General features: G+C 36.5%; 1 pseudogene; it reads right to left on the reverse strand.

Annotated features, from left to right (window-relative positions):
• LOC131515436 (proto-oncogene serine/threonine-protein kinase mos-like) overlaps positions 1 to 17,238 on the reverse strand; it is a 55,689-nt pseudogene extending 38,451 nt beyond the window's left edge.
• Between the last annotated feature and the right edge of the window lie 4,371 nt (positions 17,239 to 21,609).

Genomic DNA, 21,609 nt, shown 5'->3' on the forward strand with positions numbered 1-21,609 from the left:
CCTGTACCATTTTCTAAATGCTCTTCATTTCATGTGAGAGTTGAGATCTGCCTGAATTTTCCTTAATCTACCTACAACATGCCTTACAATTTGGATAGATTCTTTACACAGTCTCATGTAGGTAATACAACCAATTTCAGTTTCTAGTGTTGTGGATGTTCATTTATTTTTAAGTTCTATGATGCAGTGAAAGGTTAAAATGATCTTAATGAGGACTGCTCTCTCGATGGCATTTTGAACTCTTGTGTGATATGGTATAGTAGTTTACCCTATTATATATACTTGAGTGTGAGAGGTCCTATATCATCTTCAATAGGAACATCTGTAGAAATCAGCTTTTGTTTGGTGAAAACATGTTTAGGACTTCTTCTTAGATCCTGTTATTTCTAGTTTTTATGAGTGCAAGAAAGTAATCAGAATAATTATATTAATTTATTCATGATTGGTAAGCAATAGAGACCAAACTCAGTCTCATAATTGCAATGTTAAAAAGAACACTATGTTGCTTCCATATCTTGGCTATTGTGAGTAATGCTGCAATGAATGTAGGAGTGTATGTGTCTTTTCAAATCAGTGTTTTCATTTTCTTTGCAGAAAATACCCAGAAATGGAATTACTGGATACATGGTATTTCCATTTTTAATTTTTGAGGAATTTCCCTCCTGTTTTCCATATTTGCTGCACCATTTTGCTTTCCCACCACCAAGTGTTCCCTTTTCTCCATATCCTTGACAACACCTGTTATTTCTTGTCTTTTTGATTATAGTCCTTCTGACAAATGTGACATGATACCTTGTGGTTTTGGTTTGCATTTCCCTGATGATTCGTGATGTTGAACATCTTTTCATATGCCTATTTGGCCACCTGTGTGTCCTCTTTGGAGGAATTTCTTTTCAGATATTCTGCTCATTTTTAAATTGGGTTGTTAGGTTTTTTGATATTGAGTTGTGTGGGTTTTTAAAAGTATATTTTGGATATTAACCCATGATCAGTTTTATCATTTGTAAAATCTCTCATTCAGTAGATTGCCTTTTCATTTTGTTAGTGGTTTCCTTCACTGCTCATAAGCTTTTTGGTTTGATATAGTCCCATTTGTTTATTTTTGCTATTGTTGTCCTTGCCTGAGGAGACCTATCCAAAACATATCGCTCAGCCTGATGTCTGAGAGCTTACCGCCTACGTTTTCGACAGATGAATGGATAAAAAAGATGTGGTAAATGTATACAATGGAATATTACTCAGCTATATAAAGAATTAAATCTTGCCATTTGTGATAACATATGCTGAGTGAAATAAGTCAGACAGAAAAAGACAAATATGGTATGACTTCACTTATATGTGGAATCTAAAACCAAAACAGAAACAGACTCATAAATACAGAGAACAATCTGGTGGTTGCCAGAGAGGATGACGGTGGGGGAGTGGGGAAAGTAGGTGAAGAGAATTAAAAGGTACAAACTTATAGTTATTAAAAAAATAAGACATGGGGATACAATGTACAGCATAGAGAAAACAGTTAGTAGTATGTAACAACTTTGTATGGTGACAGATGGTAGCTAGAGTTCTCTAGGTGATTGCTTCATAATACATATAAATGCTGAATCACTAGGTTGTATACCTGAAACTAATATAATACTGTATGTCAACTATACTTCAATCAAAAAAGAACACTATGAATTAATATAAGAAAAATGTAGATAGGAAAATAATTTTATAATTCAAAAACAAAAAATAAATTTTGGAATAAAATTTACCAATAAAATATTATTTTACATAACCAGATAGAATAAAATTACAGGATCAGATGAGAATAACTTTCTTTATAATAAAGTAATTGTAATAGAACCTAGTCTCTTGAATAAGTAAAATGAATTTTAGTATAAGAAAAATAAAATCATTGCTGGAATTATTATTCAAATATTAACTTGTTCTTAATTCTTTATATTTTCCAGATTTTATTTTCAAAATGGCTAAGTTATAGTATTTTCCCAAACATTACAATTTATCATTTTTTATTTTTTCAAAGGTGGCATATTGAGATTGCTTTTTCAGCAGACTCAACTAGTTACTGAAAATGAAAAAGAGTTGCAAATAGCTGCTTTAAAGTAGAGTTTTATGGGATTTAAGAGCTTTTTTTTTACAATACTAGCAAGAAAAAATATTATTTCAAATAATAATTGAATATATACAGAAATATCTCACCACTAGCATATATTTAAAAGTTTCTGTTTTTTCTTTTATGGGACGTTTTGAGTAAAACCTACCACCCCCCTCTTTTTGGTGGATATCATGGTCTCAAATAATTAAAATATATTTTCAGGGGCAAACACCCATGGCTTCAGAAAAAGTTACTTAAAATTTTCACTGACCTTCTTATCAACAAAGCATCTTATAAATGTACATCATAACATTGTAAAAAATGGACATGCAAGTATTATGTCTATTTTAAAAGTGGAGCCACTGAATTAAAGATTATAGTTAGAATGAAAGACTAAATGATACTCAGGGATATTTGCAAGGTTTACTTCCTGAGATATGTGCCTACCAAATGATTATGATCATATGTTTAATATCTCTTTGAATCCAAGGATCCAATCATCTTTCATACCCAATCTTCAGGACTACTTCCTTCCAAGCTTTATAGTCAACCTACTGTTAACTGTTGATGTTTCTATGATCACTAACAGCATTTGTTCATCGTGTTACACAATGTTTTCAACATGATAGGAATATTAGAACTTTAAACTTAGAAAGGACTCCTACAATTATCTACATGTATGGAATGTTTTTCCATTTCAAAACCAGTTAGGTATCTATGATGCTGATAAATGTTAGCAATCAGCTCTCTTAGGGGGAAAAAAAACCCCTCAGATGTAAAGAGTTTGACAATTTCTATGGTGTAAATACTCCCACTATGGCCAATCTCAAGCTTCCAATATGATGACCTCACTGAATGTGGTGTTCTTTATATAAAATTTTCACCATGTAGATACAGTATACCTAAATAACTTCAAGAACATAGATAATAGTAAAATACTTACAAAGTGATAAGCTTTGAATATATACTGCCTTAGTGTTTTAATATAATTTACTTAGTTGTATATAGAATTTTAGTTTATATAGTTGTTTATAGAATTTAATTTTTATTATTGGCTGTGCTTAAAAACTGGCTTGAAAACGTCCTAAAAATTTAGCAAGCAGCTCTCATGAGCTGGTAAAGCCAGCTGGAGTACACCACTGAACTATAAAGGTGTTATGACTGCTGATTTACAGATGAGGAAACTGGGACTCAAAAGAAGGAAAGTAAATGAACATGCATTGACTACCTATTTAAGGTCATGCATGGTGTTGGTCACTTAATAAATCATAGCTCATAGACAACTCAAGGAGCCAGGATATCTTACTCCAGTTTTATGGATATAAAAACAGATTTTTCTAAATGTTGCAATGCTATGAGGTGACAAACTCAGGATTAGAGCTCAGGTTCTCTGACTCAGGAGTCTTGGTTTTATTTATACCAATATCACTTGCTGTCTAGGTTTTCACATAAACTATGGAAGAACACCAAAGGCTATCAAATCAGACACTGAGATACAGCCATGAGCTGTGTGGCTTTTAAAATACTATTTTTTTGGCATTGAATATGGCTATAGATTTCAAAAATAACAGTATATAAATAGTGGATAATTATGACTGCATTGATTTGATTTCAGAAATAAAGATACTTGTGGGGTGCCTGGGTAGCTCAGTGGGTTGAGTGGGCCAACTCTTGATTTCCCAAGGTTGTGGGCTCCATGGGTTGTGGGCTCCCTGTGTCAGGCTCAATGTTGAGTGTGGAGCCTGCTTAAGATTCTCTCTCTCTCTCTCTCTCTCTCTCTCTCTCTCTCTCTCTCTCTCTCTCTCCTCTCTCTCTTTGCCCCTCTCCCCTGCTTGCATTTGCTCTGTCACTCTCTCTCTAAAATAAAAAAAATAAAATAAAATAAAGACACTGGTTTTAAATTTTTAGTAACTAAAAAGCTCAGGTAAAAATAAGACTAAGGAAGGATAGAGAGAAATATACCATAGTACAGTGGTTATAATATTGAAAAGTATGATGTAATGATAAGTAAAGTGTAACATTACAGACATTATAAATAATTACTTTTTGTAAACTCAGTACTGTGAGGACTGGTGGCTCAATATAGAAAGAGACAGAAGACACAGATGTTCAACAAAACAATGTCTAAGGTGAATCCTTTATTCAGGAAATCTATCTTACTAACTTTCTTTTACTGTATGTTGCTTTTAATCGAACATCAACAACAAAAAGAAATCAGCATACAACAAACTAACCTCCATCACCACTGATTGTTTGCAGTCACTTTGAAGATTAATATAATGTGATATTATCATGTAATGTTACTCAAAAAGGCTTAATGCAGTTGCTGTAAGAAAATAAAAATTAAATAACAATAAAATATTCTAATTATGATCAAGGTACCTTGTAAGTGAAAATGGGTTTAGAAGTGAAAGATCCACCTTTTATGAAGTCTCATTGTAAGCACACCATGAATTCGTAAATTTTTCTTATATATATATTTTGAAGCAATATAGGGTGAGAAATTTCTGTATAAATATTACCATATTCAAAAATAAGTGTTGTTATGTTTTGTTTTTTTTTAAAGCATCAGGTACTGTGTATTTCACTTAGCATAAATAAAATCAAAAAGTCTGGAACCACTAAGCCACAAATCTCTTTGGGCAATAGGAACTATACTGCTTTCAGGAAAGAAAAGTACTTTAAATTCTGAATGTTAAAGGTCTTTTTGGTAATGTAAATTATTATCTGTCTTTTGTAATTCTTGTCTTCTAAGTTACTGAACATCCATCATAATTAATTTTCTTCTTTCAAAATTATATCACCAAAAGTCACATTTGGAACCAATACTGAATTTAAACAGATTTCCTTGTTTTCTGTCTGCGCCCTTGGCAGCCACAGCAAGAATCGCTTTTGGGGCGATCCACAGAGCTGTTTCTAAGCAGGAAGTTCCCTGCCTTTCCCCAGGGCATCAGCAACTCTTTGGCACATTGCCACTAGCATGAACAATTTCAGAAGGGTTTTGTAAGACAGGGCCTTACCTCTCTGCCTGCTGACTCGAGGCCTGACAAATAGTGACAGGTGAGAGTGACAAATGGCCATTACTACCATCTGAGATATCTCCCATAAGGGCAGAGCCTGAACATGGCTCTGAATATGCCTCCGTTACACTCCCAACTTGGAGAAAACAGACCCAGTAAAATTAAAATCATTAAATTAATCACATTATTTACAAGTAAATAAATGAGGAAAAAAAGGCACTCATGCCCAGAAGAATATGAAAACATGAGAACATAGAGTTAGATTTTATCCTGATGTGTTTCTAGTATCTTTAGACGTCGCATTTTTGTTTCACTAATAATTTATGCAGTCATATCTGATATGCAAACAACTTAGATTCTTTCTCACGCAGTGCTCTGATTGTACTATACTGTAGAATTCACTGTAAGGCAGACTCACTGTGTATCTTATCCGAAGACAGTTCTTATTGGAAGTACAAGAAAACCTAATTAAAACGCTTTAACATTTAGCCTTGTCCTCCACTGTAAATCTCTGGCAGTGCGTGGATTACATGTATATCATGGGGTTTAAACTATTGCAGGACGGTGTTACCATTACTTCTCTTTTTGGTCCAAGATTCAGAAATCTAAGCCTGGGTAGCCAAGGTCTGAGTTTTTATATGGTGATTCAGTCAAAAAACACTAAAGAAGCTTCCTCCCACAATTCCTTGCTTTACTCCATTATCTGTCCACTGCATTATTCTTCATACTATTAAAATGTAATAGAGACCATGGGGAAATTTCTCTCTCTTTTTTAAAGCATGTCTCATATATTTGTCTGAGTGCATAGGCATTATAATGATAGGTGCTTTCAAAGAACCTAGAGATAAAAAGAAGCATCTAAATCAATGTCCAGAATACCAGAACCATTATTACTTGAGATGAGACAGAGAAGCAGGTCATACTTTTGAACATTTTTCTTAGGATTAAAAAAAATGGAAGAAAACTTTTATGTTTTAGCAAGTAAAAAGAGACAGCAGCAAATTGTTTTGGGAAGGAGACTGGTATATGAGAATGTGGCATGGGGGACAAGAACAGGTCCTTGAACCAGACTACACAGAGTCAAGCCTCCACTCCATTTCTTCTACTGTGTCTGTGTCACTGTGGGTGAGTTTCTTTGTCCTCTGTGTCTCAATTTCCTCAACTTTACAATGGGGATAATAGTATCCGATCATTGAGACTTATTAAGATTAAATAGATTTATATAAGTACTTTGTTAAGTAAGCAACTAATATTAGCTATTATTATATTATACACCACGTTTAATACCTCATTTTTGATGATGCCTGGGTTGTGATGAGCACTGGGTGTCATATGTAAGTGATGAATCATTAAATTCTATTCCTGAAGTCAATATTACACTATATGCTAACTAAATGAAATTTAAATAAAAACTTGAAACAAAAAAAGTAATAAATGAAATAAAATACCTCCTTTTTTGCCATTGTGTAGAATAAAAGAGTACACAGCTTTTCCTACCAGACCATTATGAGGATTACACAAATAATTGTTAATTTAATGAAGTGGGTACCCACTTGGATGATTGGGACATTACATAGTTGCAATTATTAATGACATATTAATCAGGTGTCACATGTAATAGTATGATAGACGTGTGGGAAGTAGGGGACTTTTATTAATTGTATTTGTAATGGGTTTCTTAGAGACGAATTTGTCAATATTTAGTTTATTCAAGCTCCGGAAAGAAACACAATTATGCATATTATGAAATATGATTTCTTCTTGGAAAAACTCCATGTGGATATGTTTTACCTTGAATAAACTGTTTAGGACTTTTTTTCTGCTCTACTGGCCCAAAATTTGGATGTAATGCATTTAAATTTCAGCAAAGCCAAAAAAGCCACTTACCGAAACTGCTCAATAAGATCTATAATGATAATAGCATTCTTTCTAATTTTACATAAAAGAAAACTAAAATTTCACATTTTCTAGCACAGAGTAGGCACTTGATCAATTAAAACATACATATCAAAATATACACAAAGAGATATAATTTTATTCCTGACTCCAGCATTTAATATTTATGTTACTATAAGTTAGACTTTAAAATGCCAATTTTAATTTAATATACGATGTTAAAAGATGAGCATAGACAATACCGACACCTGCTAAAATAGCACTGGAGCCCTTTTTTTAAGAACCACATTCGACTTCAAGCTCCATGAAAGCAGAGACTGCTCCAAGTGCCCTGAATGGTGCCAGGCACACAATAGGTGCACAATCAGTGTATTTGTTGCCATTAAAGTTCTTGAATTAGACTAGAAGGAATAAGACCTTTGTCTTCACACCAAAAATTGAAAAAATAAAGAACACAAATAAGGAGAGACTAATGACAGTACTACATTTGAGATATGGTTTTACTCTCTTTTCTCATCCCTTTTTGTGAGAATGTGGAATTTTGGAGGGCCCTGAATGCATTTATTTAATCTAGATAGGTTTTGGATCCCTGACATTTTTATGCTTTTTGAATAATAGGGTTTTCAAACCATTTAGGCCACTCTAAGGGGTGTGTGTTAGGGGCATAACATACATAAATATATAAGGTGAATAGAAATTTGTGGTTCAGAGATATTTTTTTGAGATTTTTTTAAGACAATTTTTACTTTAGGTTCAAGATGATGCATTCATTTTTTTTTTTTTTGGTTATTATTAGATTTTTATTTCTTTTTGCTCCAAGAGAAGCCAGCATAATAACAAAGCTATAACAAAGACAGTATACCTGTTGTATACTGAGTGACTGCTATGGGCCAGGTGCTGTCCTGAGCACTTGACATGTCCTCACAGGGTAGCTGTGAGAGCGATCGTGCACCTGGGCACAGAGGTTCTCTGTGAAATTCAGTGACTTGTTCAAGCTCACACACAGCCAAGTTCCAATGCCACGTTGTGAGCCCACTCAGTCTGTCTTCCACCCTCATTATCTGATGAAATCAAAGCCTTGAGATACTTTATAAATCATATCATAGGAATTACATACAAGTTATATATATGGTATAGGCTTCGTTTTCTAATTCAATTAAAGGCCACTTAAAAACAATTTTCCCTTGAGGAAGTAGAATCACAAATGATAAAGTTTCCAAGAATTCGGAAATGTTTCTTTACATCTTAGTACCTTATTTTCTAAAAATCTCTCCTATAAATGTTTCTTTCTACATATTCACTTCTTTAAAAATAAATAGAAACAAAGTCAAAAGCTTATCTTGATACAGTTTAGAGTCAGCCAAATTCAGCTTTTAATTTAAAACAATTTTTTTAAGTAGGTTTCACACTCAGCATGGAGCTTGAACTCGCAAACCTGAGATCAAGAGTTACACACTCTACCGACTGAACCAGCCAGGAACCCCCAAATTTAGTTTTTGAAGAATTAAAGTCAACCATAAGTGCCGCACTTGTCTGCTGGAAAGCACTGGCCATCCAGTAGCATTAGATGATCTTCCCAAGCCTTTTCCCAGAGACAGAATCAGTGAAGAGAGGCTGCTGAGAGAGATGGATGAAGATTATAGGCCATCACAGTGTACAGGTCTCCTGAGTGAGGCATCTCCTTGATGGTCACTTGCCAGAGAGTAATGGCCAAGGAACAGATGTCAGCTTTGGTCATTATGGTCTCTCAGGAGCTCTGGTGCTTGTTGGTTGTGTGTGTCATCTAGGTGGTAGGGAGGAGTCTGTGGAAGCACAGGAGGTATTCTAGCTTCTAAGAGCAACCAGTCACCAATTTTATAGGCATCTTGCTTACTGATCAAAATGTTTACCAGCTTCATGGACAAGTGCACAATGCTTTATGATGAAAGAAAACCAGGCCATTCACACGGCTAGGGAATGCTTATTTCCTGAGATATGTGAAAGTGTACACTTTCCCAAATTTAATTGCTCTCTGGTGCGGGAGTGAGGGCCCCTTCCTCCTCCTCAGGGAAACTGATAGCACCATATATGACTTGGTGTAAACTGACGTTGCCACCAAACTTCATGATCATGGTGTGTGTAGACTGTTAAAGCCCACAGGCCTGTGCTGGCAGCCACAACCTGCAAAATATTGCCACATCGGAGCCTTGATAGATTGAGCTCAGGCCAGAAGTTCACTGGGATGCCGGTAATACGTTTTTAAATATTTTTTGGATACGTATAGGAAGAAGAGTCCAGGAAGCAGACTGAAAAAGACTGGTGAGAAAGGTAAAAAGGAGGAACAAGGGAGAATGTTATTCTAGAGCCAGGAGAAAATACTTGAAAAGGTGAGATAGACCAGGAGCATCAAATACTGCAGGGAGGCCAAGTAAGAGAACAAAACCCGAGACTTTAAGTTTAGAAACTTGGAAGCCATTGAAATGATCCTCCCTAGAATAATCTCAAGGTGTGGTTGAAGTAGTAGCAAGCTGCAAAAGGTTGAGGGATGCTAAAAGGGATGTGGAGACAGAAAGTACAAACAACTTTTACAGGCAGAGTACTTGAGAAGGAAGAAGTAAGGATAGGTCAAAGGTAGGCTCTTCTTTAAATGTGAGAAAGGTGAACATATTTATATGGTGCTGAGGGAGGGATCCAGTTGAGAGGAAGTTGGTGATGCAGGAAAGACATGAGATCATTGGTAGTATAAAGACCTTAAGTAACACAGAGCAAATAGGATCTAAGGAACAGAGGAACAGATGGAGGAGAGAGGCTTAGGGAGAAGTTTTCTTCCTTTAGGACATGAGAAAAAGATGGCACAGTTATGGCTAAGCATATTTCTATGGAGAAAGGAGGGTGAGAAAGATCTTTCCTGATCGACACATTTTTTTTTCTTTTTTTCCCCCTGTAAACTGTGAAGAATTACCTGCTGAAGGAGAAGGGGTTGGGGATGGGATATGCTGCCTGGAGAGAGTGATGGACATTAGGGACAGCCACTGAAGGGAATAGGAAAGAGGGCTAACCAAAGCATGACTCAGTGGCCTGGGGAGGTCAGCTGAGGTGACAGGCAGCATGATATTCTTTGTGTCTCCAGGAGTCTGGGCACAGGAGCAGAGAGCACGTGATAGGTCTGAGAAGGGTCTTCAATTAGCAGAGCTGGCACAGAGGGAAGTAATTCTGATGAGAAAGTTTTTGAAACAATGTGCCATGAAGTCTAGGCTGGATCAGAAGGAATTCAGACAGGGAGGTGTCGGACTGGGGTGGGGGAGTAGATGATGGCCTGTGAGAAAGTAGAGGTGGCCAGAGCATCAGAAACGTCAGTGAGCTTAAAGATCACATGTATCAGAAGCAATGGAGTGAGATTTCTGGAATGAGGAGGGCTGTTATCAGCGGGATATTTCAGTTGTTTCAGGTGATGGTTGTTCAGGATGTGACCCTGGGAACAGGGTGACTGAAGAGGATCAAAGGTACAGGCCGCTAGAAATACGAAGCTCGGAGTTGGGCTGTAACTTAGAAACTAAAATTACATTTTAAATGAATTTTTCATTTATCCAGAACCATGAGGATTTGTTCCCACAACTCAGCTAAAGTGATGGTGGGATTACTTTGGTGAATATCTTTTGGTAGTTAACTTTGACTTGTGAGGTGTTTTCACTCAGTGATGTTGCTATGCAAAAATGTTCATGGTTGTTCTCAGGAGGGCAGACCAACTGGTGAGATAAATAAATCTAAAAATGCCACTTGATCATGGTGTATGCTTCTTTTAATGCATTGTCGAATGTGGTTTGCTAGTATTTTGTTGAGGTTTTTTGCATCTATGTTCATCAAGGATATTGGCCTTTCTCTACTCTCTCTTTTCTTCCCTTCTTTCTTTTCCTTCCTGCTTCCCTCTCTCCCTCTTCCTTCCTCCCTCCTTTTTTCTTTTCTTTTCCTTTCTTTTATTTTTTCTTTTCTTTTCTTTTTTCTCTTCCTTTTCTTCCTTCTCTCTTTCCTATCTCTTTCTCTTTCTTGCTTTCTTTCTTTCTTCTTTTTCTCTTTCTCTCTTACGCTCATCCTTTCTTCCTTCCATCTTTCCTTCCTTCCTTCATTCTCTTCTTTCCTTTGTTTCCCTTCCTTCTCTTTCTTCCCTTCCTTAGTTTTTTTCCCTACCTTTAAGAAACAGGACGGAATGAAATAAAATATGGATAAATTATACTTGGTTTCTTTCTCTTTGCTTTTTCTTTTCTTTTTTTTTTTTAATTTCAGTTTCTGGAAAGATATCTCCAAAACATGTTAATACTTAGAAATCCATGTGATATCACTCGGTAGTGTGCTAAAACACACGTCAAAGGCAGAGATAAGGGAATTAGGTTATCTAACAGAACAGACAGGCCTACTGAGAGAAAAGAGGATATTTACTAACTGAAACAGGAGTGGCTGCTGGCTGGCCTCAGGATCAACACCACCAAAGTAGAACACAGTCTTCTTCTCAAAACAAGTTCTTCCTCCTTCTGACTGATTTCTGTTAATGGACCCTTGAATCCTCTAATCTGCTGGATTTAAACACTGATGTAATTTCCTCTGATGCTTCTCACACCCTTATAAGTTATCAAGCCTCTTAAATAATCCTTTATCACATCTCCAACAGCCTGAAGAATGACCTGTCAGGCTCATGACACTCTGTGGCTGGCAGTTACAATGGACAGAGGGAGCAGGTCCATTCTGCCTTAGCAGTCCTACCTAAAAGGTGACCACATGTGTTTCTCTGCAGATTGTTGGCATTGTCCTAGGGCTGCATCTGCGTACTGGGTTATGAACTTTACTCTCACAAGGATCTGTTCCCTTCCAACCCTGGGAGTAGATTCTGTTAATGGAATGTGACCAAATGCCATTTGAAAAAGCAAAATATTGATACAGAGATTTGTTTTATAGATTAAAAGCTTGAAGGAACTGTAAGAGTTCTATCTCCTCAAATGTAGTTGATATACACACACAAACATGCACACTCACATACACAAACTCCTTTTGAAAATTACCATTTAAAAATGAAATCTTGCCATTTGCAACAACATGGATGGTGAACTGGAGGGTATTATGCTAAGCAAAAAAGTCTGGCAGAGAAAGACATATATGATATCAGTACATGTGGAATTTAAGAAACAAAACATATGAACACAGGGGAAGGGAAGGAAAAATAAGATAAAAACAGAGAGGGAGGCAAACCATAAGAGACTCTTGAATACAGAGAGCAAACTGAGGGTTGCTGGAGGGAAGGTGGGAGGGATGGGCTAAAGTGGTGATGGGCATTGAGAGCACCTGTTGGGATGATCACTGGGTGTTATATGTAAGTGGTGAATTATAAATTCTACTCCTGAAATCAATACTACACTGTATGTTAACGAACTTGAATTTGAATTAATATAATTAAAAAAAAAAGAAAAAAAATGAATGTCTTTAATTCTGCTATCTAGTCAAACCACAACACTAAAGAGGTTCTCCTTAATTAGCAATTACAAAGATGTTCATGGCTGTACTTGTTAGAGTAGGCTAACTGGTGAACCATATAAACCCCAAACTGTATGATGGGACAAGCAAGAAAAAAGTTCTTGTTCTTGTAAAGTCCTAAAGGGGTTTTCCTTGTTGGTGGCTGGTTCTCTTTCAGGCGATGATGCAGGAACCCAGGTTCTTTTTTTCTGTAGCTCTACCATCTTCAACATGTGGCTTCAAAGGTCTGCTTCAAGCCAGTGGGGGGAAAATGAGTGTGAAGAATTGAATACACATGCAAGACTTTTCCAGGCCTGGAAATGGCACATAGGACTTTCACTCACATTCTAATGGCCAGAACTCAGTCATATGGGAAAGGGACTCTATGTTTCCAGGAACATGACATGAGGTTGACAAACAATTAGTAGTGTCTTCCACAATGGGATAGCAACTGGATCAATATGGGGAATTTACAGGAAGAACACCTGCTTTCCTGTACCGAGCATGGTGATATAGGCACACAAGAGACTATTGGCAGAGGAATATATCAGACCTTTAAGTGAACGAGGAAGCAGTGGTTACATTTAAGGAGAAATATATCTACTACATATTCTAATAAAGTCTCCTCATTGTCTAAAATACACCAAAGGAAGTTTTCTTAAATGAACACAATTCAGTTAAACAAAGTTGGCAGATTGACAGATTGAGACGTGGGCAGTAGTGAGTTGAAGGAACTAGGCAAGAAGCCCAGACCAAAGAAGCAAAGTCCAGGCAAAATCCAAGAGTGCCAGGGCACTGCCGGCATGAGAAATCAAATAAGTGAATAGAAATCAAGAAGCCATAGAAAACTTGAACCAAAGTAAAATTGGAGTCACAAAACCTGGACGTGAACACTGGCCTTACAACTTACTAGCTGACATGGGAGAAGACACTCAATGCCTCTGAGTTTGTTTTTTCATTTGTAAACTTGGGGTAATAATATTTATTTCACAAAAATTAACTGGAGAGTCAAATGAGATGCTGTGTGCTAAAGCTCATATGGCCTGGCAAAAGGACAAGAGAGCTAATTTTAAATCTATTTCTGTTTCCGTAAGCTTAGGGTTTTGAGATTTGGAACCTGTTGTATGCATAAGTTAAGTCTCTAGTCATGAATCAAAAGAAGGAGGTGAAGAACTACCTAGTGTAAAGGACTATCTTTTGGACTGGGGAAACGGTGCAGATTCAGGTTCCTTTATAAAAGTCCTTCCTTCTGGGGCTCCTGGGTGGCTCATTCAGTTGAGTGTCCATCTCTTGCTTTTTGGGTCAGTTCATGATCTCATGGTTTGGTTCATGAGTTCAAGCCCTGCATTGGGCTCTGGGCTATGACTGTGCAGAGCCTGCTTGGAATTCTCCCTCTCTCTCTCTCTCTCTCTCTCTCTCTCCTCCTACCCCCTTTGTGCTCTCTCTCAAAATAAATAAACTTAAAAAATAAAGATAAGTGTTGCCTTGCCTTCCTGCATGCCTTTCCCCTTCATTGACTTTCAGCCTGCTTTTTTCCCCCTTTTCTTTTTCTTTTCTTTCCTTCCTTCCTTCTTTCCCTTTTTTCCTTTTTTTTTTAAAAAAAGTTTTTTAATGTTTATTCATTCTTTTTAAAATTTTTAAAAATGTTTTATTTATTTTTGAGACAGAGAGAGACAGAGCATGAGCAGGGGAGAGGCAGAGAGTGAGTGAGACACAGAATCCAAAGCAGGCTCCAGACTCTGAGCTGTCAGCACAGAGCCTGAGGTGGGGCTCGAACCCATGGACCATGAGATCATGACCCGAGCTGAAGTCAGATGCTTAACCGACTGAGCCACCTGGGTGCCCCTCTTTTTTTTTCTTCCCGCTCCACCTACTTTAAGTGGTGAAAAATTTGAAACAGGCTAATTGCTCGACATTAGACAAATGATAAATAACTATATTATATTCACAAAGTAAAGCATTTAACTGTTAAAAATTGTGTTTATAAACAATTGTGTTTATAATTGTGTTATAACAATTGTGTTTATAATTGTGTTTCAGTAATGTGGAATATCACGATAATAGGAAATGAAATAAATAGACTACTAAGTGATCACAACAGAGCCAAAATTACAGGCAGGAAAAGCTTACAAGGAAATATATCACAACGGCAATGGTTGTTGGCATGGTGAAAACAAATACTTCCTGCCCCTCCCCCCCCCCACACTTCTTTCTACTTTTCTGCAGTCTATAATTTATAATACATCTGTACTATTTTTACATAAGAAAATATAAGTCACTTTTCCTTTTTAAAGAAGTGTTTTGATACTAACTTGCTTCATTTAGCCTAGTGCTACTGAACAAAAAGCTGGTGTAATTAACAGCAAAACAAGTTCACTTCATGCATCATAATGTGAATAATGCTGTTCAAAAGTAACTAGAAATACATAAATAGATATACAGGTACCCCATGTGAATATATAATATAGGTATTAACATTATTCATTTCCTCTCTTCATAAGTCATGGTTTTGCTTTACAGGATTTACTTGGTAAGAATAAAATGTAAATTTTGGGTGCAAAATTTTTACTCTTTGTCATTATGACAGCACAGATTCCATGATCTGACTTATTGCATTTGCATGAATCATAAAGACTGTTGGAGTCAGTTAGAGTGAGAGTAAACTTTGATAGGATTCGGTGAATCTTCTTAATTCTAGCCACTGCTATCCATGGAAGTTGTACCTCCTTTGTAGAGAATGGTAATGGGGACTACAAGCAATGAAAATATTTGGATAATCACCTGTAGACATTGACAAACATTATCAAACATCATCACACCTCAGATGTTCTGGGGAGTGGCTGGACCTATTGCAACCCACATGAGAGATGAAAGAAATTTAATGTAGCCTTGTTCAAATGCCTATTTCCTTAGAAAATATTGATTCAAAGTGATGCTCTCCCAAGCTCTAGATTTAAATGCATTTGAGTAGTCACTGCTAGCCGAGAAGAGATGAATAGACTATCGGGCAAGCAGGCCATCAGAAGCTGGCCCAGAAAGTCAAAAGAATCATATAGTATTATAAGATATTACTAAAGGGATAGGGAAAGATGACCAAAGAAAAGCAAAATATTATTTTCTTTTTCAACCCAAAATAAGATTTTGTAAACCATAAAGAGTGGATGTGGAGGGTTCCTATCTTAATATTTATAGCTTTATTTGGATTCACTGAAAGTGTGCCACCTCCTACAACTTGGTAAGATTGCATTCAATATTAAAATTACAGTACAGTAAACCATAAAGTTTACACCTGAGACTGAAAATGACAGATTTAGAATGGGTAAGGAAAATAAACCACAGCTGACAGGGGAAAAACATGACCTGAATCTGAATTTCCTGCCTATGCAAATGAAGTGTACTCCGAGACCAGGGAGCATCATGGTCTGTTTATGATAATAGGAATTTGCAGGTGCCTGGCTTCAGGTGAACCTCTCTGATATTTGGCATCAATATTAGTACAGGCACAAAGCTGTATTTTACTTCCTTGAGGAGCTTTCGTGATGAAATTGAAGATATTGATTTGTGATCACCACACTATAGATCAATCTAAACACATGGATTTTATGTTTTGTTTTATTTAAAGGGCCTGGATCAGAGATTTCTATTTCACTTTATGTTCAAAACCTCAAGTCGGTGTTTCTCAAACTCTAAGGTACATAAGAATCCCTTGGGGTTCTTATTAAAATGCAGATTCAGGAATAAGCAAAAGGAATCTTTTATGAAGGAAGTCAGAATAGTGGTAGTGGTTATCTTTGCAGAGGTAATGACTAGGAGGGGCATGAGGGAAATTTCTAGGATATTTGAAATGCAGTACATGTGTAAAGTGTACTGAACACTGCGCTTAGGAATTGTATGCCTTAATAAATTTGTGTTATTCTGCAGTTATTATTTTTATAAAACAAAAATAATAAAACTTAAAAATGAAGATTCTGGGTTATGCTGCAGGAAAAAAAGTACCTTAAGGATAGACCCATTGTAATAAGGCTGGGCCCATTGTTGGTTAGAGTCAACTTGTTAACCAAACATCAGACATGAGTAACAGAAAATGCAGACACATTTTAACTGAGAGAACACCACTGGGAGCAACCCTACCTCACACCAGTTTTTTAGCAAGCAAAATTTCAGCTGCTGCTTTCTATAGTAACTCAGAAACCATAATTTCCTACAGGCATCCAAATTAGTCGAATCTTGAAGGTTTTGTCTTTGTATAGCAAGGGGAATGATAATTGAGTCATAATTCTTAGAACTGCATAATTACTGTGCTTGGGAACTGGCTTTTTACGATTACTTTTAACTCTCTTGTCCCTTACCTTTTTAAGGCCTGCAGCAAAACAGAACCAGCTTTTATTCACATGCAGACTGAAAGGATCTATCAGGTCAGACTTAATCTCAGCAGAATGGAAGTATTTTCCCACCAACTGTCACTTTCCCCCATCTTCTCGCGTGGTTTATGGGACTCTTAGTGGGCCAGTCACTCCAGAATTCTATTCCTTGCAGACATGAGCTTATGGTCAGTCCCCAGAGGATATAGTTTGGGTAATTCTTGCTGGCAGCATTCTCTTCAAGTCTGTCACACGTCTTATTGTCCATCTGCAGAATAAACTTCTGGAGGAAACCCATGAAAATACTGCAAATGACAAATGGAACATTCTCCAAAGCTAAATGAAAAACTCGTGAATCATACTCCCATGGTGCTGAGTTATACATGGTGGAGATCATGTAATGTATCAGATCTACCTTGATAAATTCCTCTTGTTAACTAACCATGACACCTCTAGCAATGAACAGGGAAGGTAAAGGAGAAAGAGCGACCCCAGGACTAATTCTTTCATTTCCCCCAGATAGAAACTCTTTTGTCTTCAGATGTTAAACAGTTGCTAATTTCTTCCAGTCTTTAACATGGTTTGGTTTCTAGTCATTAAACAAAAAGAGAAGATGCCAGTTGATATAAAAATCCCTCTGCACACAATGAGTACACACATTTCTGAGCAAACTACAACCAGACTTCAGATGCCTGAGAAATAGCATGGGCTGAATTGAGTCTCGGAGAACTAATCAGTTTTCAGTTGTCCAGCCAAGCTCATGTTTGTCTATTTGTTTGCATATTCCTTGCCCAAACAGCAACATCAAAATAACAAGGAGATGCCAGAAACTAGCACTACTTTAAAAGAAGACACTGTCTTTAATTCGCTCATTTATTCAACAAATATTATGGGATACCTATCATTTGCCAGATATTGTTCTAGGCACTGGGGATACAACAATGAGCAAGAGACCTTTCTCCACAAAGGGAATTGTCTTCTCATATCACATGAAATGTCTTATGATTCAAAATGAGAAAATTATAGTAATGATGAAAAGGGTGAAATAATACATAGTAAAATAAATATGTTTTAATGGGAGAGGGAGTATGGCCAGAAACATATTTTCCTCAACCTCTAAAATCATTCTTTCTCCCAAACAAATAAAATTAAAGAAATCTTAGGTATGTCAACCTTTGTTTTAATTTTTATTGTGAAGATTGTACTCAGAATAAAATGGAAATGACTTCTAAACACATGAGAATAGATAAATATGGGTGTAGATATATGGTATATAACTCCCTATAGGTTTCTCCAGTCCTTCACAAAGAATACTTGTTGAATTTTCTCAAATCCATTAGGTAAACCAACAAAAAATGAAAAACTAGAGGCTCTTTCCTTCCTGCCACCTACAAAATCAGCTCAGAGTCCCTTAGATGAGGCAGAATTCTTTTTTTTTTTTTTAACTTATTTTCCCATTAGTAAGTCTAAATCCCTCTCCTTTGGGACCAAATATATTTTTATAACATTTATTGTGTAAGCATGAATGTAACCAGTGACTTTTTGGGGCTTTTAAATTAATTAAACTGAAATAAATTTTAAGAATTCAATTTCTCAATTATCTATCTACATTTCAAATGCTCAATATCCACATATGGCAAGTGGCTACCATAGATATAGAACATTTCCACCATCACAGAAAGTTCTATTCTAGTGCTATTCTAGGGAGTTAGATGTCCCTCTACTTTGCCTGTTTAGAGAGAGAAATTGGAATTAGCTACTTAAATCTCATTCATTAACATCAGTTTGATGGTTAGTATCAGGACACATGTGGGGTAGTCTTTGGGGGATTTTCAGTGCTAGTGGAAGGAAGGCATTGAGTGAATCCTAACGAGTTATTAGTTCATGATATGTTGCTACCAATGTTACCTCTCAAATGTAATACCTCAGGGGTGGGCACCATAGAAGATCATCTGACTGAGTCCACCTGGAACTATTCTCTTGTTCCTAAGTGGCTTAGACAAAGAGATATATACATAGGGCCACAGAAGTGTGGTAGCAACAAAAGTCATCACTTCCCTAAATTCAAGAAGCATGGACCATTACCCAAAACCTGAGTCACCCCATGCCACATGCATCTCAACATCTGCTGTGGGAAGATTTATAAGGAAGCTTGGCAAATCTGTTGAACACAAACACCGCTGAATCAGAGAATAAAATCATTTGAAGCTTAATTAAGCCAAGGGAGTATTTAAATGTACTAATAAAGAAGCTAATGAAGGATGCCTTTGGATCCTAACCAAACTACAACAGAACATTCAAAACAGCACCATATTTACCTTGAAGCTAAATGGTTGATATGAAATTTATTGCCAAATTGGTTTCCATACAACACCCAGTGCTCATCCCAACAGGTGCCCTCCTCAATGCCCACCACCCACTTTCCCCTCCCTTCCACCCCCCATCAACCCTCAGTTTATTCTCAGTTTTTAAGAGTCTCTTATGGTTTGGCTCTCTCCCTGTCTAACTTTTTTTCCTTTCCCTCCCCATTTAAAATAAATAAATAAATAAATAAATAAATAAATAAATAAATAAATAAAATAAATGATTGAGCATAATCAATATTGTTAAGCTGAATTAAATTTGCAACATCTTAATCTATGATTCTAAAATACAAAGAAGGCATTTTTGTGAAATGCTTAGTTTCTAAGAAGCATGCAATGCCAATAATAATGATTCAATGACTTGTTCTGTCTTCTTTGCCTTAAATCCTATATCACAATTGCTTGCTCCCCTAAGAAGAAGCAATAGTTTTGCTCTTAAAGTCATTTTCCCAGTTATACCTTTCTGGTTAATCTAGTGTTTCTTCACACATAAATATTCATGATAACTCCTTAGTAACTATTTTTTTATTTGATATTACTAAAATACACCCAATAGTCTTGCAAGTCATGGATATTAAGGACCTAATCATACCCTATAGATTGCCACCATTGGAAGGGACATTGGGAAAAATCTGGTATTTCTGATCACTAGTCCATTAGTTTTTCAATCATGTCATGTTACAGAAAGTTTATAACACCAATAATAACTATCATTTATTGAACGTTTACTATGTTTCATGCACTTTACCAAGGACTTTATTTGAATTACCTTTTAAATCTTTTCCACAACTCAGGGCACGTGTATGGCTCAGTCAGTTGAGCTTTTGACTTCAGCTCAGGTAAGATCTCACGGTTTATGAGTTTGAGCCCTGTGTTCATCTTGCTGCTGTCATTGCAGAGCCTGCTCTGATCCTCTGCCTCTCCCCTGCTTACACTTTCTCCCTATTTACCTCTTTCTCCCTCTCTCTCTCAAAAATGGATAAACATAAAAAAAATGAAATTATTTTGGGGAGCTTGGGTGGCTCAGTCGGTTAAACATACGACTTCAACTCAGGTCATGATCTTGAGGTTGGTGAGTTTGAGCCCCTTGTAGGGCTCTGTGCTGACAACTTGGAGCCTAGAACCTGCTTTGGATTCTGTGTCTCCCTCTCTCTGCCCCTCCCTGGCTCATTCTCTCTCTCTCTCTCTCTCTCTCTCTCTCTCTCTCTCTCTCTCTCTCAAAAATAAATAAACATTAAAATCTTTTCAGAGTGCATGGGTGGCTCAGTCGATTAAAAGTCCAACTTCAGCTCAGGTCATGATCTCACAGTTCATGGGTTCAAACCCTGCATTGGGCTCTGTGCTGACAGCTCAGAGCCTGGAGCCTCCTTCAGATTCTGTGTCTCCCTCTGTCTCTGCTCCTCCCCTGTTTGCAGTGTGCCTCTCTCTCTCTCTCAAAAATAAACATTAAAAAAAAATAAGAAGAAAAAATCTTTTCCACAACTCTTCAGTTAATGCTTTAATTAACCTCATTTTGAAGGGAGGAAACAGAAACTTAGAGGAGTAAGTAACTTGTCCAAAGCCACACACCTGGTAAGTATCTAAGCCACGATTCAAACCCAAGTTAGGTCCCAGAGCACTCAGCCACCAAACTGCATCATATCTGAGCATCCAGCTCCCAGCTCTAGCAAGATGGAGAGAAATGTACACATGTCTAGTAAGAGCAAAATACCCTTTTAATCATTAATGAAAATACTCTTCAAGGAAAGAACAGAACCAACAGGCAGAGGCTGGTTGCCACAGGCATTCTTTATATTTCAAAGGTAAGGTGAATGATGTTAGTAGAACAAATACAGACGGCAATGATAGGAATTTTAATTCATATCAAATAATGGTTGTGTACTTTATTCTATTTTCATCAAAACCAGAATGCAATGTTGACCTCAAAGGTAGGTAATAGGAATACATCTGTGACTTGTTTTCCTATCTAGGAAAAATTATTATGTGGTTTGTTTGTTTGTATATTTATTCATTTGTTTATTTATATATTTATTTAACAAAAAGCAGTCTGAGGGGAAAATGTCACACAAAAAAATGCCAACAAATCTCAGAAAATTGACACGAAGTAAATGGGGCAAAGGATTTTCCATGTTTTTGAGATTCATTCCTTAAAATATCCACTTATGTAATTTTCAGTTTGAACAAGTTCACTGAATGACCAGTCTGGTGAATAGTCCTCAACAAATTCTCATACAATTAAGTATATTTTGTTTTTAATTATGTGCTATATATAACTATGTAACACATAATTCCTACTTATCAATATCTGAGTGAGAAAGTACACAGAAGAGATACATGAAACCGTAAGAATGGAATGGTGAGCAAGGAACTGAAATTGTTTACTGAATATGTGT

The sequence above is a fragment of the Neofelis nebulosa genome, chromosome 6, assembly GCF_028018385.1.
Source record: "Neofelis nebulosa isolate mNeoNeb1 chromosome 6, mNeoNeb1.pri, whole genome shotgun sequence".
NCBI lineage: Eukaryota > Metazoa > Chordata > Mammalia > Carnivora > Felidae > Neofelis > Neofelis nebulosa.